Source organism: Carcharhinus amblyrhynchos, chromosome 1, assembly GCF_965287045.1.
Source record: "Carcharhinus amblyrhynchos chromosome 1, sCarAmb.v2.hapA, whole genome shotgun sequence".
Classification (NCBI taxonomy): Eukaryota; Metazoa; Chordata; class Chondrichthyes; order Carcharhiniformes; family Carcharhinidae; genus Carcharhinus; species Carcharhinus amblyrhynchos.
Genome location: NC_137324.1, coordinates 30,921,962 through 30,933,686, shown reverse-complemented (window position 1 = coordinate 30,933,686; position 11,725 = coordinate 30,921,962). Strand labels below are relative to the sequence as shown.

Sequence of the window (11,725 nt, the reverse complement as noted above, 5' to 3'; positions counted from 1 at the left end):
GTTAATGTTAAGGACTTTCAGGTGACTCCATCCTAACTATATACCATTATATTGCCAAATTCAATGGGCTATCTAGCCTGTGGGATAGGACATAGTAAGAAGTCTCACAACACCAGGTTAAAGTCCAACAGGTTTATTTGGTAGCAAAAGCCATTATCTTTCGGGCCTTTAAAGCTAGTGGCTTTTGCTGCCAAATAAATCTGTTGGATTTTAACCTGGTATTACATAAGAACATAAGAAATAGGAGCAGGAATAGGCCATCTAGCCCTTCGAGCCTGCCCCGCCATTCAATAAGATCATGGCTGATCTGTCGTGGCTCAGTTCCACATTCCCGCCCTCTCCCCATAACCCTTAATCCCCTCTCTTATCAAAAACCCATCAACCCGCGTCTTAAAAATATTTAGCGAGGTAGCCTCCACCACTTCAACGGGCAGAGAATTCCAGAGATTCACCACCCTTTGAGTGAAGAAGTTCTTCCTCAACTCCGTTCTAAACGCCCCCCCTTTATCTTGAGGCTGTGCCCCCTAGTCCTACTGTCCTTTCTGAGCGGGAAGAGTTTCTCCACCGCTATCCTATCCATCCCATTCATCATCTTATATGTCTCAATGAGATCTCCCCTCATTCTTCTAAACTCTAACGAGAGACTTCTTACTGTGTTTACCCCAGTCCAATGCTGGCATCTCCACATCATGGATAGGACATACCCAGGGATGGTGACAAGGAGCCTGGGACATTGGCTGTAAGGTATGGCTTGATGAGTATTACGATATCAGTCTGTGGGTCAGCTCTCCCAATCTTGGCACAAGTCCCTAGATGTCAGTGAGGAGAACTGGACAGGGTATGTATTTGTCATTTCCAGTCGTAAGTAGGTGGATAATCCAGTTTTGTTCTTATCTGACTTTTCTGCACGTTTGATAAAGTTGAGCTTGCTTTGACATTTCAAAAACACAAGCACATTACTGTGTTTCTATAGTCACATGTAGGCCAGACCAGGTAAGGACAATGGATTTACTTCTCTGAAGGTCATGAGAGAACCAGTTAGGTTTATAGAACAACCTGGTAGTTTTCTGATCATGAGACAACCTTTTCATACCATATTTATTCCTTAACTGAATTTAAAATTGCTCTGCTGCCAGGTGAGATCTTTGGAGTCATAATTTGGGTGACTTAGTAGTCCGTTAAGACTGAGGCCAGATACTCCAAGGTATTTTACAAGGATAGCCTAGATCCTACTTTTTACATTTGAGTTTGACACAGGTGAATCTAATGTATGATTCGAATGACCCACTAGGAAGCTTTTATCAAGCTTTTAAGGATATATTATACACAGAATAGATATATTCTAACAAATAAGAAAATGTTTAAGGGTTGGATACACTATCTGTGGTTAATTGCAGAAGTCAAAGATACTACCAAACTTAAATAAAAAGTATATAATTGTGAACAGATGGGGGAAGGTCAAAAGTGTTACGGTTCAGCTCAGAAACTCCAATGTGTTTTATGGAGCTTGCCTGGATCATAGGTTTTGCATCTTGAATTTGACTAGGATAAGCGTGATATGTTACTCTTCAGGTATGATTCAAATAGCCCACCAGGGAGCTTTTATCAAACAAAATTTAATTAAGCATATAGTTATGGATATATGTATGAAAAGAAAATTAGCAATAACATATCAATTACAAATAAAAATGATACAACCACAATAAAGTATAACTTTTAACAAAATATTTCTAAGATGTTTTAATCAAACCAAAATCTTCCATAGACAAAACCCTTTAAACAAGTAAACCCTTAACACAGTAAGGTCTAATGCTCACGTGATACTGGAATTGAGTCCTTTGGTTGGAAAATTGAAAACTCTCAGTCTTGTAACTTCTAATACTCCTCTTGACACACCCAGAATAGTTTGAAGTCAGAACAACTTCCCAGAACCTCAGGTAGACACTGGTCAAGCCAGCAACAGCAGATACTCCCCTTCAGAAAGGCTGGACCTTGTTTTCAGGTAACAGCAGAATTTCCAAATAAAATATGGAGAGAGAAACACTTCTTTTCAGCTTGACGTCTCGTCTAAAAACTAACCTGCAGCTCAGAACTGAAAGTGAAAGAGTTCCTGTCATCTCACCTTCCAATAGTTTTCTTCCTAACAATGAAGAGTCATAAAAACTAATCTCAGAAAGTACCTGAGGCCTCCACTTAAGCCACTTAAGGGACAATAAAAAGACTTTCATAAACAGCCCAGCAACAATGACATCAGCTAAGGCTGTGAGCTACAGAGAACATGAGTTTTTAACAAAAACGCTTAAAGGTACACTAACATCACAGAAGATTGGACAGAATATAAGGAACAGCAAAGGATGACTAAAAGATTAGGAAGGAGGAAAAATTAGAATACAAGAGAAAGATAGCCAGTGATATAAAAATAATTACTAAGAGTTTCTATAAATACTTTAAAAATAAACTAGCTAATACACTGAGCATTGCTCTTTAAGAAATTGAGTCTGGAGAAATGATAAAGGAATATAAGGAGATGGCAATTGAATTGAACAAATATTTTTCATCCGCCTTCACTAGAGAGAATACAAGCAAATTCCCAGAAATAGCTATAAACTAGGAAATGGAGGCAATCAAAAAAATTACAGTCACCAGAGAAGTGATACTATGTAAATTGTTGGAGTTGTTGGCTGACAGGTATTCAGATCCTGATGGACTTCATCCTAGGGTATAAAAAGAAGTGGCTGGTGAGATAGTTGGTCCATTTATTTTAGTTTTGCAAAGCACCCTGGATTCAAAGAGTCTCATAAAACTTGAAGATAGCAAATGTAACACCATTTTTCAAAAAGGGTAGGAAACAGAAAATGGGAAATAATAAGCCATCTGTCACAGGGAAAGTATTAGAAGTTATTATTAAAGAAGTTATCTGAGGGCATTTGGATAAGTTTAAGGTAATCAGGCAAAGTTGACATAGAATCATAGGATCCCTACAGTGCAGAAGGAGGCCATTCAACCCATTGTGTCTGCACCAACCACAATCCCATCCAGGCCCTATTCTCCTAACCCCACATATTTACCCTGCTAATCCCCCTGACATTGAGGACAATTTAGCATAAACAATCAATCTTTGGACTGTGGGAGGAAACCGGAGCAAACCAATGCAGACACAGTGAGAATGTACAAACTCCACTCAGAGTTTGTACTCTGTGTACAACTTACAGACAGTGATCCAAGGCCAGAATTGAATCCAGGTTCTTGGTGCTGTGGGGAAGCAGTGCTAACCACTGTGCCACCATGTCACCCTTGGTTTTGTGAAAGCAAAATCACGTTTAACCAATCATTGGAGTTCTTTGAGAAATGATGTGGAGATGCCGGCATTGAACTGGGGTGAGTACAGTAAGAAGTCTCACAACACCAGGTTAAAATCTAACAGATTTATTTGGAATCATGAGCTTTTGGAGCGCTGCGCCTTCCTCACTCCTGAAGCTTGTGCCTCCAAATAAACCTGTTGGACTTTAACCTGGTATTGTGAGACTTCTTATTGTTCTTTGAGGAGGTAACATGTGCTGTGGATAAAGGGTGACTGTAGGATGTATTGGGTGAGATTCTCCCAAAAACATTCTAAGTGTTGAATTTGCGTAAAAGCTGGAGTAAATCCCACTGGTTTTCTCAGTAGGATTTTCAAAATGAATCTCTGTGCACTGCAGAGTGCACAAGCACCAATATCATTAAAAATCAGAGTACACAGCCTATTCCTGCTGGAAAGGCTAGCAGCATAGCACTGAGCAGGCCACTGTGCATGTGCTGATCTGCCAGCACCAAGATCGGCGCATACACAGTAAACACGCACTACCAGCCTCCCGATTGCTGGCTTGCTCGATCGCTGGCCATGCGAAACCCTCCACCACCCAATTGCTGCCACCCTCCCCCCCACTGAATGTGTCCTGGCTAGTCTTGACCACACCCACCGCACGCAGTCCTGACCCCACCCCTCCCACTTCGATGGGCAGCCTTGATCACTGGCCTCCCTCCCTCTGTCACTGTCGAATGCTGAGTGTCGGCAGGACCCCCCTACCCCCACTGATCTCACCACCGGAGGCCCTGCCCACTATAGGGCTGCTCCATTAGGGCCCCCACTCCCTTGGTACTGCCCAATGTCCAGTAGACAGTGCCAAAATGCTCCTGTGGGCATTGCTACTTTGCCCCTTGGGCAGTGTTGGGGGCCAGGCTGGCACTGCCAAGCTGGCAATGTGCAGAGGGTGCCCAACCCTTACCGCCGACCTGGGACCTCTGTGCCCCCCTTCACTCCAACAGGGTCAGGTTGCCAGCATAAGTGGGGAGCTACTGTGGACCCTGCTGGAGTGAAACATGCCTGGCAGGGTGTGTTGGGGGAGACTCTAATGACCCGGAGTTTTCAGTCCCAAGCCTAGTGATGAGATTATTTTTGATTTCATAGAATCATAGAAACCCTTCAGCCCAGAAGAAGGCCATTTGGCCCATCGAGTCTGCACTGACCACAATCCCATCTCATCCCTACCCTCATATCCCTATATAATCCCTCTAACCTACCCATCTCAGGACTGTAAGGGGCAATCTTTAGCATGGCCAATCAACCTAACCTGCACAGCTTTGGACTGTGGGAGGAAACAGGAGCACCCGAGGGAATTTCATTTGACTTGATTTGATTTATTGTTGTCACATGCATTAACATTTAGTGAAAAGTATTGTTTCTTGCATGCTATACAGACAAAACATACCGTTCTGTAGTGAAGGAAACAAGGGAGTGCAGGATGTAGTGTTGCAGTCATAACTAGGGTGTACAGAAGTATCAACTTAATGCAAGGTAAGAAGTCCATTTAAAAGTCTGAAAGCAACAGGGAAGAAGCCATTCTTGAGTCAGTTGGTATGTGACCTCAAACTTTTGTATCTTTTTCCCGAAGGAAGAAGGTGGAACAGAGAATGTCCGGGGTGCATGGGATCCTTAATTATGCTTACTGCTTTGCCAAGGCAGCGGGAAGTGTATATAGAGTCAATGGATGGGAGGTTGGTTTGTGTGATGGATTGGGCTACATTTACGGCCTTTTGCAGTTCCTTGCGGTCTTGGGCAGAACAGGAACTATACCAAGCTGTGATACAACCAGAAAGAATGTTTTCTATGGTGCACCTGTAAAAGTTGGTGAGAATCGTAGCTGACATGCCAATTCTCCTTAGTCTTCTGAGAAATCAATTATCAATTAAAATCATCATTTAAATAACTTATGCAGCTCTGCACAGATTTCTGGCACAGAGCAGACAGTGTTGCAAATCCAGAGGCCAGAGACTTGTAGAGGCTGTGGCACCCAGTAAGGAGCCCACTACACAGGCTCTGCTTGAGTCTCCCAGCTTTAGCAGTGCAGTGGACTGGGAGAATCGCCTCCATTGTACTTAGGTTTCCAGAAGGCGATTAATAATGTGCCATATCAAAGGTTATTGTGGAAAATGATATGGGGGTAACAGATTGGCATGGATGTATGATTGACTAACAGGAAGCAGGGAGTAGGCATAAGTGAGTATTTTCTGGTTGGCAAGATGTAATGAGTGATGTATCACAGGGATCAGCGCTGGAACCTCAATTATTTACAATTAATATAAATGACTTGAATTAAGAAATGGATGGGACGATTGCCAAATTTTCTGATGACATGAAGATATGTAGGAAAGTAAATTGTGCAGAGGATATAAAAAGCTACAAAAATATAGATAGGTTAAGTGAGTGCACAAATATCTGGCAAATGGTGTATAATGTGGGAACTATGAAATTGTCCATTTTGGCAGGAAGACTAAAAAAGCAGCATTTTATCTAAATAGTGAGAGATTGCAGAGCTCTGAGATACAGAGAGACCTGGGTGCCTTAGCACATGAATCACAAAAGGCTATTATGCAGGTGCAGCAACTAATTAGGAAAGCCTTTAGAATGCTACCATTTACTGTGAGGTGAATTAAATACAAAAGTAGGAGGTTATGCTTCAGTTATTCAGACTGTATTCTCTCCCTCCACCTCTCTACAAGACAGAGAACGAACACTCATCAATGACACTGAACAGTTGCTAAAAGTAACACTCAGTGCCAGCTTCCTGCTTAGAAGAGAACACTATAAATCCTCCTCATGGATTGTGAGACCACACACTTTAGAAACACACTTGTCTAGGAAAACACTATAGAAATGATAATTTCTCTGGCGGCGTTGGGGGGGAGTGAGAGTGAGGCCAGATCGTTGTCTGGTGGTGGTGGTGGTGGGGGGAAGGGCCGATCATTGTCTGGTTGGGAGGGCCGATCATTGTCTAGTAGGGGGAAGGGCTGATCATTATTTGGTGGGGGGAGGGCCGATTGTTGTCTGGTTGGGGAGGTTTAAAGTATGTAGGGGGAAATGGGCATGTTGGGCTAGGAGTGTGAAGTTTTGCTCCTGCTAGTCTCCATGCTTGCTGAATTTATTTATTAATGTCACAAGTAGACTTACATCAACACTGCAATGAAGTTATTGGGAAAATCCCCAAGTCGCCACACTCCAGCACCTGCTCAGATAGAATTTAGCATAGCCAATGCACCTAACCAGCACGCCTTTCGGATTATAGGAGAAAACCAGGGCATGTGGAAGAAACCCACACAGACGCAGGGAGAAAGTGCAAACTCCACACAGTGACCCAAGCTGGGAATTGAACCCAGGTCCCTAGTGCTATAAGGCAGCTGTGCTAACCACTGTGCCACTATGCCACCCATGCTGCAATTGAGATTAAAAATCCTCTCCACTGTATGCAGTTTTGATCATCAAGAAACAGGAGTTGGTCAAGGGCCTGAGACAGTGCAGGTAAGAGTCTTAAGTCTGATACCCTGCTTTGAAATTATTGTGAAAAAAAAAGCAAAGGAACAAGCTTTTCTTTTCTAGGAAGGGTTGTCTGACAGGGAATCTTTTAGATCCGTATAAAATTGTTAATGGTATTGAAATATTGTCACAAACTAAACTCGAAGAACGATGAATTCCATGAGAACCGGGGACATGATGTTGATATGATTCCTCTGGGTTAATTAAGGTGGGCTCATTGTCTTCCTAAATCTATAATAACTTTGCGAAAGTGTGAGTTGCTTCTTTACCATCAGCTATACGTTGATGGTGAAGACGTCGGGGCAGTCAGGCAGATATGTATGATAAAGGAGATGAGAAACTGGCCATGGAGTGCCCTGTTGGAGAGATCTCAAGGCCATATTTGATGACAAGGTCATCACTGCAGCTGTAGCGCAGCATCTTATGAATCCATGCTCATTAGAGTATCAAAATAGTACATCACCATGTCTCCCCAAGGGTAGTTTATTTTAAAAATGTGGAACTTTGTTGCCTACTTGTCCTTGAAGTTTCTCACAAAAGACTGCTACACATTGAGATCAGCCGTGGAGAGTCATATGCCATGGCTCATTGCCCAGTAAATATTAATGCTTTGACCCATGGGTTCAGTAATTCAGGTTACAGCATTCATTCAATCCAGAATACGTTTGCTACTATTATCATAAAATAACAGATTGTTCAAAGTTTTATTAAGATTTGCACTACTGATCTAGAATTATTGAACAGCAGCTGCCACTTCACAGCATGAGAGGCTACAACAGATGCTAGTTACACAAACTTCACTGACACTATGTTAACGGGAAATACTGCACTTCCAGTATTCTTCACTGGTAGAATAAGCTATTCAGCAACTGAAGTTTGACAAAGAGTGCTTGTCCATAGTGCCTTAACTAAAACAAGCTGGCACTGTAAGTATTTCAAGCACAGATAGACTCCCCATTTGACCTCCTGGTTTTAAGGATGTTGAGCGAGGAAATATGTCAATCTCATTATATCATGTATTTTTGTTTTTTGAAGGTTGTTTTATTTTTATAGATCACTGCTAATATATATTTTTCACAACTTGAAAAATGTTAGCCTTTTTTCCTTACTAAATTATTTATCTTCTCCAATTGCTGTCACTCTCTCTTTACAGTATTGATAGTTGGAAATATGCTATAAGACCCTTCCCACCCCTCCTCCTGCACAGCCTACACACAGGTCTAAGATCACATCAAAAATGTAATTTATTTCTATACTTTCCACCTCTTCAATCCTCCTAATGCTTTCTAATACTTACAGTTCAGAGGGCTCACCCAGAACTAAATCTTAAGGGTCCCATCACAGGAGAGTGTGATACTTGCTGCAGCACATCATCTAAGTGTAATTTTTGACTCAGTGGTGACACTCTCACCTCAGAGATGGAAGATCGTGTCTTAAAGACATGTCAAAAGAGCTATAATCAACATTCATTCCTCACCTCTCAGCGCTTAGTAAGTCATTCCTGCTCATGGTACATAGAAGAATAGAGGCTTAAATAGAGATAGCAGCAGAAGATAAAAAAAGAGTGAGAGAATGCTAGTGGGAGAAGTGATGTGGAGATGCCGGCATTGGACTGGGGTAAGCACAGTAAGAAGTCTCACAGCACCAGGTTAAAGTTCTACAGGGAGAAGTGCACAGTCCTCATTGGAGACAGCAGCAGCAGAGGATAGATAAGAGAGAGAAAGAGAAAGCAAAAGAAGTGCACAGGTCTGATCGCAGACAAGAGAATAAAAGAGGGAGTGAGCAAGAAAAACGGAGAGTGAAACAAAGAGCAAGAAAGACAAAGCACAAGGGAGAAGAATGCAGACCTGATTGGAAATAGCAGCAGCAGCAGTGGAGGATAATAGAGGGACAGAAAGCGAGCAGGAGTAGAGCACACTCCTTGACAGGGGACAACAGCAGCAGCAGTAGAGGTAAGAGAGTGAAAAATAGTGAGAAGACAGCATAGACTTGACTGGACACACCAGTTGCAAGGTAGGACAAGAGAGAGAGAAAGCGGGAGAAGTTCACAGACTCGGCAGCAGTGAACCTGGACACATGCACATTTGAAAGTGAAGGAAGAACAAAAACCAACGTGTGACTTGACGGGAATGCCGTGAGTTGATTGACGGTGAGTATTGTTGTTTTGCTTCCCTTTTTCCAAGTTTGCAAGTTAGTCAAAGGATCTGGGAAATTATAAAATTCAGTTTTGTTTAGATAATCAGGGTTTCGTTAAACATTTAAGTGAACTTCCCTACGTTTAACTGACATGAGCAGAAGGGAAATGAGCAGTTGGTGAGTCTTCTTTTTCAAGAATCACGTTTTATTATCTAGTATATGGAGGAATGAGACGACAGCTCCAATCTCTTGAGTGCACATCCTTTGCTGTGTGGAAGCTTCAGCATACTTCCCATATGCTGGATAACAATATTTACGGGAATGTCATCAACCGCAGAAGCCGAAGCTCCAGGTTTTGGAACTTGTGCAACAGCTGGCATCACAGCAATCATTCGCAAGTGTTGTAGATAGCGCGTTTATAAATGTGATCACCTACAGCTTAAGCATATTTAGGGAGAGAGGGAATGGGTAACCACAAAGCAGTAAAGGAAAAGCAGACAGGTAGGGCAGTAGTCCCCAGAGTGCATCTCGCTCTCCTGCCAATATGCAGGTCTGACTACGGATGAGAATGGTGGCGCATCTGGGGACTGCAGCCAGAGCCAAGTCTATGGCACCACTGCTGGCTGGCTCAGCTGGGAATGGGGTTGGAGGGGGCTGGGGCGGGGGGGGGGGGGGGTCATGAAGAAAACTGAAGGAGGAATTGTGATAGTTGGGATCATAAGCTGACGTGGATCCAACATAGTTTGTTGCCTCCCTAATGTTAAGGCGTTATGTCAGTAATAGTTGCAGAGCACTCACGGGCAGGCTGGGGGGAGCTGGGGGGGCGGGGGGGCGGTGGGAGCGGGGAGGTGAGCAGTCAGTGGTCGTGGTCCACATAGGTACTAATGACATAGGAAGAAAGAGGGAAGTGATCCTCGAGTCTGAATTTAGACAACTAATAGGGAAACCAGAAAGCCCAGAGTGCAGAGCTGGAAGGGAGTGATCACGCAAAGCTCAAGGGAGAAAAAGTACAGATTCTATTTTAAAGATGTTGCTATTCAGGACGAGAGAGCCATTAGACACTGATACCAGGATATGGGGGAAGTACACAGAGAGACCGCAGTTTTTTTGTGACAAACAAAATAACACAAGAGGATAAGCAGAAGATGATACTGCCCACAGTCTGTGGCCCATAGACCTACAATCTAGTAAGATATTTGACGCCACTTGAAGCTCCAGACACAAAAACTTTCAACCAGTTAATCAGTTTAGTTAAGGATCATTATAACCGCCGACCTTCCGCTCTGCTGTTAGAGAGCTGGAAGAGACGGTCTCTGGCTTTGTGGCCAGATTTCGACAGCTGGTCGAGCACAGCAAAAGTGCAGGCCTGCATTGAGAGACATGTTGAGAGGTCATTTGGCTTGGGCAATCAAAAACCCCAACACCCAAAAGGACCTACTGGCTGAAACCAAGATTTCACTGGAAAAAGCAGTCACAATGGTCCAAGCAACTGAGAGTGTGAAGTAAAGTGTGTATGAGCTGCGAGGCTCGGAGAATGTGGCGACAAATGGATGCTGCTCGGAACAACCCGAGTGAGAGCATAACGGAGCCTGAGAAGAGTCATTTAGCACCAGGGTCTGAAACATGTTTTCGGTGTGGGAGAGACCACTCCTAAGAGACATGATATCTGCTTCAGATGCAAAAAGGGTCACCTGCAAGCTAAGTATACAGCGAAGCAGGCTTTAAAAAACACTCCAAACAAACAAGAAGGAAATGATGAATACAAGCCCTGTGAACTAGCTGACAGAGGAACCAAGGGAGGGATCTAAGGCTTGCACATTCAACTAAGTCCAATTTAGCAAGATACTCCCTCTGAAATTATTTTAATGGTTAATGACCACATCCTGAAAATGGAGGTTGATACTGGTGCTGCAGCCACTGTCATTGGTGAAAAAACATTCAAACATCTCCAAAAGGGATGCAACCCTTAAGTCTTAGCCACTCTGAGGCTACAGTGGGGAGACATTAAAATTTGTGGGGACATCCTCCATGCCTGTATCCCTTAGGACCCAGTCAGTTCAACAATCCATCATGGTGATTTAAGACTAGGGTATCATTAAGTCTGTGCAGTTTTCCGAATGAATCATGCCCATTGTCCCATGAAACTGGGCCATACCATGAGAATCTGCAGGGATTACAAACTAGGATAAACATGGGAGCCCAGTTAGGTTGTTACCCCATTCTCAGGCTAGAGGACATCTGTGCAAAGTTAGCAGGAGGCCTCAAATAAACTAAGCAACTGGAACTGGAAGAAGACTCGAAAATGTTAGTTACAATAAATACCCACAAAAGATTACATCAGTGTACCCAATTGCCATGTGGTGTCTCTTCAGCCTGTGCCATTTTTCAGCACACTATGAAGAGCCTGTAACAAGGAATCTCCAAAGCAGTGGTGTACTTGGACGATAGAGACTTTTCTTCATTCATTTGTTGGACATGGGCATTGCTGGCTGGCCAGCATTTATTGCCCAGCCCTAGTTGCCTTTGAGAAGGTGGTGATGAACTCCCTTCTTGAATCATTGCAGTCCATGTGCTGTGGGTTGACCCACAATGCTGTTAGGGTGCGAATTCCAGGATTTTGACCCAGTGACTGTGAAGGAAGGGCAATATATTTCCAAGTCAGGATGCTGATTGTCTTGGAGGGGAACTTGCAGGTGGTGGTGTTCCCATTTATCTGCTGTCCTTGTCCTTCTGCATGGA

The 11,725-nt window shown here is 43.3% G+C and overlaps 1 pseudogene; it reads right to left on the bottom strand.

The window, feature by feature from the left end:
• Nucleotides 1-6,002: 6,002 nt before the first annotated feature.
• On the bottom strand, nt 6,003-6,208 carry LOC145351138 (small nucleolar RNA U3; annotated as a pseudogene).
• Between the last annotated feature and the right edge of the window lie 5,517 nt (nt 6,209-11,725).